This window comes from Lupinus angustifolius, unplaced genomic scaffold, assembly GCF_001865875.1.
Source record: "Lupinus angustifolius cultivar Tanjil unplaced genomic scaffold, LupAngTanjil_v1.0 Scaffold_19_116, whole genome shotgun sequence".
NCBI lineage: Eukaryota > Viridiplantae > Streptophyta > Magnoliopsida > Fabales > Fabaceae > Lupinus > Lupinus angustifolius.
This window is the reverse complement of record NW_017719403.1, coordinates 13,000-19,880: the sequence shown is the minus strand read 5'-3', so window position 1 is coordinate 19,880 and position 6,881 is coordinate 13,000. Positions and strand designations below refer to the sequence as shown.

The window sequence follows — 6,881 nt, the reverse complement described above, 5'->3', positions numbered from 1 at the left end:
AGAAGCTCAGATTGAGCCAGGTCCTCTTGATGGTAAAGATGAGTAGAAGGATCAGAGTCCCTTATGCAGTTTTGAATGTGCTCAACATTGTTCTTAGCCAGAATAACCTTGTGATGAATGTTTCCAAAGACAGTTTTGTTCCAGTATTTGAGCTCTTGCTTGAGGATTGTGAGCTTCTGAGCCATGATGTACATAGGGTAACCAAAGACTCTAGTGTGCCAAGAGTGACTTACTAATCTTTTGCAGTCCCCATTTTGTAACCACATTTTATGGAATCTAAAAGAAGAAGGCCTTATAGAATTGTCATTCGCAAGGTTTAGCAGCAGAGGATGATGATCAGAGGCCAATCTAGGCAGATAGCAATAAGACACTTGACTCCAATTATTGATCCAATCATTATTGCAAATAGCTCTATCCAATCTTCTCTCAGTGTTAGCAACCCCAAGCCTTCTATTGGTCCAAGTGTAAATGGCACCAATAGTTGGAATGCTGATTAGCAAATTCTCATCAAAGAAGCCTTTGAACTCATTACAAGAAGTTCTATTAGGAAGAGAGGGACCTCCGCATTCATAAGCTCCCATAACAGCATTGAAGTCTCCAATTAGACACAAAGGGCCCTGATGATTAACCATATCCTCATGAAGATTAGACTAGAGTCTTCTTGTAACTGCATAATTGGTATTAGCATAAACCACACCCAGAAAAGATAACTTGTTGTCCTTCATTACAGAAACAGAAAAATGCTAGGTGGAAGCCCTGATAACTGTAGGATCCATTTCCAATCTGCAAAGACCCCAAAGAGAAGGGCTTAGCCCAGACCTCTCATTAGCAGCAAAGACCTTAAGATTGATAGAATTCCAAAAGGATAGATCAACACATCAATGTGGATCATTGGTTCGGCAAGAAAAACCAAGTCTGGTTTATTAGTAGTGCAAATATTTTTCAAAACAAGTCTAGTTTTGGGTTTGCCAAAACCCCTGCAATTCCAGTACAAAACAATCATTGATTAGTTGTCAATGAACCACCACTTCGGGTATAATGAATTTTTTCAGTATCGCTTCTCCTTTTCAGCTTCTTTTTCTTAGACTTGCTAAGAACAGTTGTGAAGGTCTCCTCCTCTGAGCATTCCTCATCATTAGCCCAAAGTGTACCTATTATTCTCATATCATTGGCTACAATAGGGTTAGCAATTTCTGCCATTTCCTGAATTATTGCATTGTCACTCTGATTTACCTCATTCTCCTCAACTGAAGCAGGGATTCCTTCACTAGACCCTGGTGAATCAGTTATTTGATTCATGTCTTTTGGTGATTCAGGTCTCACCATATCCAACAGATTATCATTCCTTTCAACCTCCAAATCAATGACTAAATCACTGATTTTGATTTCCATCTCACCTTTATCCATATGAGGCGTATCATGTTTCTTTTCTACGTCCTCAGTATGTGGTTTTCTCACCCTCTGCTTCCCTGTGTCATCAGCTCTAGCATTGCTGTTCTTCCTACATTGAAATTCAGTATGACCAATAGCTTGACATTGATGACAAAAAGATGGAAGATTCTCATACTCAATTGCCACAAAGAAGGCAAAGCTATCTCGTTCCACCAATATCTGGTCAGGGAGATTGCTTTTTATTTTGATCTCCACTAAAACCTTTGCAAAATGCCCAAATGTCCGGTTGTGGGTTGCTTCATACAGGGATATTGTAGTTCCTATCCCTCTTGCTATGGAAAATAGAATCCGTGGATTCCAATACTCCTGGGGTAGGTTATGAATCTTCACCCAACATTGGGTGTGAGATTGTTTTTGGAACGCATGATTAAAGTTAGGGGTCCAGAGAAACATTCTCAAGAACCCCAGTTTCAAGTTCCAAGAGCCAATAGCACAAATCATGCGCATGTCTTCCAAAGAAGCGCAGGAGAAATTATAGAACCCTTTCCCCAGTGAAACCATAGACCATTTGCCAATCATATTCCATAGTGTCATCAGTTTAGATCCCAGATCTGTAAACTTAAGAGGAGTGTCTCCTTTGGACATTATCAACCTGCCATGGAGATGAGTCTTGCATCTCTGAATACCTTCCTGATAATCTGCTTCAGGGATTCTGATGGCAATAGAGTCTCCTTTGATACATGGTTGAGGTAACTGTGATGTTGAAAAATCACAAGTATTCCTTAGATCTTGAACAAAAGATTTTTTTGGAGGTGATGTTACCTTTTATGGTTCCACGAATCTTGGAATTGGATTTGAGTCTAGAAGAAAGTGCCATGGAATAACTGATGCCATGATGATAAAGAAAGAGATGAAGAAGATGAAGTCAACCAAGGATTTCAAAGGTTTTGCGCCACTCTTGAAATCTACTAACAACAAATATGTTGATTGAGTTTAAAGTTGTACTTAAACACCAAAAAAATTGATCACGTTGTCCCTACTACACATAAATGAACAAGGATAGTCTCCATATAAATTGAGATAACGTAAATTTGGTCAATCCTATCAACAACATGCGTGATAGTATTCTGAACATTTTGCATATATGTAAAAAAATATTACACTATAATTTTCTCTATTTTGTTGGGCTCTAGTGTATAATTAGTTTATATATTGTAATATTGTTTATTTGTTTCTTTTTTTATATTACATAAGTTTATATAAATAGATTGTTTTATTATGAATCATGAAATAATTTTAAATTCTATTACAATTATATTTGAATTCGTATTAAAATGGAATACACACCCAATTTAAACTCGCTTGATCAAATATGGTTTCAGAAGATAATATAATTTTGTTAACATGGGCAGAGGATATGAATACAAAAGTAAAATATTTGTTTTTGGAGTTTATTAAAAAATGATCACTGTATACCTTTAATATGATAAATAGTTTTTTTTTTGTCTAAAAAGTAAAAAGCTACCCGTTTTCTAACCTTATCAGATATTAGCAAATGCCAAAATTATTAATGAAATAGTAATTAAGATATTTACCAACAATATGTCGATCTAGTGGTATAAGGCCCCACTAGATCATTAAGATGACCAACAGGTTAATGATTCGATTTCTGTGAGCAACACTTGTTGGGAGGGGCAATGACACACCTCGAAAAAAATTAGTTCTTTACCCAAATAGATGAAGGGATACCATTGATAATACCAAAAATATTAAAATTATTTTTGTCGGGATAATTTCGTTCTAGACGAAAAGAAATTATTGACTAGTTTATAAATATATTTGTGTGAGTCTCTCAAAATTCCTTTAACAGAACAATTTAGTATGTTGAAAATTTGATTAAATTGGGTGAAGTCAAAAAAAATTATGTAATAACCAATGTTATTAATACCATACCGGTCATTAAATTGGTTAGACTACGGGTACAATGGTATAGTGGTTCAATTGGTGGTTCATTAATTAAACCGCATACCGGCAAAATTGGATATACATATATAATATATTAACATTAATGTTGAAAAATCAATAAAAAACAAATATTTTTTATTTTCATTAAGAAATTAATTTTAAATAAAAACTGGACGGTATGATCGGTACGACTCAACTGAAAATCGGTTGGTATGACCAATTCTAGTCAGATTTGACAGGTATGAATGCATGACCTGTATAATTATTGTACCGTATCGGTATTTAGACCAGTTTATCGGTTCAACCGGCTGTTATGAAATAGTTTTAACAACACTGGTAATAACCAATTTGTCTCATTGAAGAAAAATTATGGGATAATTTAGTAATTTTATTTTCCATGCAAAAAAATTTTAAAACACTTCCAAGGAGCATTTTAAAATTTTATTTTTTCAAAGACTGAGTTGAGTTGTGGAAAAATATTTAGGATTAAATTAAGTATATAAATAATTGGCATGGTTCTTATATTTAAGGCCTTCCAAAGTGTTATGTTGGGAACAGTAATGTTATTCGCGACTAGAATTATCAAATATATGGTTTTTGGGATGAAATTTATGACGTCAAACTATAAGTTTGATCATTTTTGTAATTTCTTCCCTGACAGAATGTGAGCGATTACATTTTAATTTACCAGAAGTCAAAGAAGAATTAGTAGCCAATTATCAAACTGAATAGCTGGGTATAAAATTTGGTTTATTTTATGTTGCTTCATTTTTAAACCTATTAATTTCTTCATTATTTGTAACAGTTCTCTACATGGATAGTTCAAATATATATCTCTATTCCGTACATAGTTGACTATGGATTTTTTGAAATAAATAAAGTATGTGGAGTTTTTGAAACTACAATTGATATCTTTATTACATTAGCTAAAACTTATTTGTTTTTGTTCATTTCTATCACAACAAGATGGACCTTGCCTAGGTTAGGAATAGACCAATTATTAAATCTTGAGTGGAAGTTTCTTTAATCTATTTCTCACAGTTTATTATTAACAACTTCATCTCAACTATTTTCAGTGTAAAATATTGATCTTGTATATTTATAACTTGTTTCAAACAAGAGACAGAAACAAAAAAATTGTGATAGATATCCATGATATGTTCCTTATGGTAACTGGTTCATAAATTACGATCAACAAACAATCTGAGCCACAAGGTACAATGGTCAAGATTACTTTATCCCATAAAAACCATTTACCTATAATTATTCAATATCCTTAAGAAAAAATAATCACATTGTAAGATTTCTACGACCGAATACATTTCGAATTTAATAAATACATTGCTTGTGAAGTATGTGTTCGTGTATAATTCTAATGAAACAACATTAAATTTGGAAATGTTAACTAATCGATCGTATACCATAGGACTCCAAATAATATTTTATATAGGATTTCTTATTGCTTTTGATGTCAAATCAATGATTTTTACCCTTCCAAACATGGTTATCAGACACCCATGGAGAAGCACATTACAACACTTGTATGCTTTTAGCTATAATCTTATTAAAAATGGGAGCGTATGGATTGGTTCGAATTAATATGGAATTATTATACCACACTCATTCTATATTTTCTCCCTGGTTAATGATAATAGGTTTCATTCAAATAATATATGGAACTCCAACATATTTGGGCCAACGTAATCTAAAAAAAGAATAGCCTATTCGTCAGTAACTCATGAGTTCCATAATCACAAGAATTGGTTCTCTAAGCAATACAAGACTCAATCGGACGGTTTTACAAATAATCTCTCATAAACTTATCGACGATGTACTCTTTTTCGTGGCGGAAATTGATTATGATAGACTATATCTTCTTTATTTTGACGAAATGGGAAGAATGGCTATCTTAAAACAAAAAATATTCACGGTTTTAAGTATTATTCGATGTAAAAAAAATCTAAAAATCCAAAATTATTCACAAAGAATTTAATAAAAATATTAAAATATTAAAATTTTAACTTAAATACATTTTTCAACCAATCACAAACAATGATAAATAAAATGGCCTACTTTTATGAGACAACAAATGTGCTCCCATATCGGATAAGGATAGAAAACTGGTAGTTTTTTTAGAAAAAAAATATTTATCATATCATAAATATAAAATGATCATTTTTTAATAAAGTCCAATAACAAATATTTACATTTGTATTCATATCCTCCGCCCATGTCAGCAAAATTATATTCTCGTCTGATACCACATCTGATCAAGGGAGTTTAAATTGAGTGTTTATTCCATTTTAATATAAATTCATATATAATTGTAAATGGAATTTAAAATTATTTAATGATTCATAATAAAAACAATCTATTTATATAAATTTATGTATTATACAAAAAGAAACAAATAATATTAATTATTCAAAAAAAATTATAATTGAATATCCAGTTAACCACAAAAAATAAACAATATTATAATGTAAAAACCAATAACTATAACCCAACAAAATAGAGAAAATTATAGTGTAATATTTTTTTAGTATAAGGGTATGCAAAATCTTCAGAATACTATCACAGGTGTTGTTGATATGATTGACCAAATGTACATTGTCTCAATTTACTTGCAGTAGGAACAGTGTGTTTAATTTTTTTATGTTTTGAGGTTCAACTTTAAACTCAATCAACATATTTGTTGTTAGTAGATTTCAAGAATTAATTAAATTAGCTTAATAATTCCAGCCTGTAACCCAAGTGAGGATATTAGAGTGACAGAACATATAAGGTTATGAGCTTATGGCTATGCCCTTCGGTTCAAAAATTAAAAATAGACAACTCTTTATTATATATATATCCAGATTGTTCTTTTACAATTTTGTGCAACTCTTCAACTTAAGCTTTTATATAAACATCTGTCTTGGAAGCATCAAAATGGAATACTGCACAAAATAAATATAATGTTAAGAAATATAATAATTAAAATAATATAATATCTATATGTTGACAATGTACAGAAGAAATCGAGACTTACGAGTTGCAATTAATTTTAGGGTCAAGAGGAAATGATAAACGGATGTTACACAATTTGGGGAGTTGTTTGGATCGGTCAGGATTAACACCAACTATTGGAACAATTCGTTTGAAACATTGACAAAGAGCCCTTCAATTTTTAGTAGTTGTGGCTTCTTTGATGAAAACTCTTGTAGCTGCTGAGCAACATGAACCAGAAGGTTTTGCAGATCCAACTCCTTGCAAATATGAAATACAAGGCAATAAAAGTGTTTCAGCAACAACACATGTTGTTATATCATTGATCTCGCTTGCGTTCGATGTTCCATCCAACAAACTTAAAATCATCATTAACAAGAAAAAACTTGCCACTGTTTTCTCCATCATCATTTTTTCAATATCTATACTTTTTTTTAATTTCACTATGTATGAAGTTGAGATTACACATTAGATGCATCTTCTAATTTATAGCCAAATTATGTTGGAACTGTGTAGGGATTGGGATATGGATTTTT

General features: G+C 31.9%; 1 long non-coding RNA gene across 1 annotated transcript; it reads left to right on the top strand.

Moving 5' to 3' along the window:
- The first annotated feature begins 421 nt into the window (after positions 1-421).
- On the top strand, positions 422-4,494 carry LOC109338250. The gene is made up of 3 exons (XR_002106536.1): positions 422-431; positions 536-537; positions 4,399-4,494. It is a non-coding gene; the product is annotated as an uncharacterized LOC109338250 (long non-coding RNA).
- Positions 4,495-6,881: the final 2,387 nt, after the last annotated feature.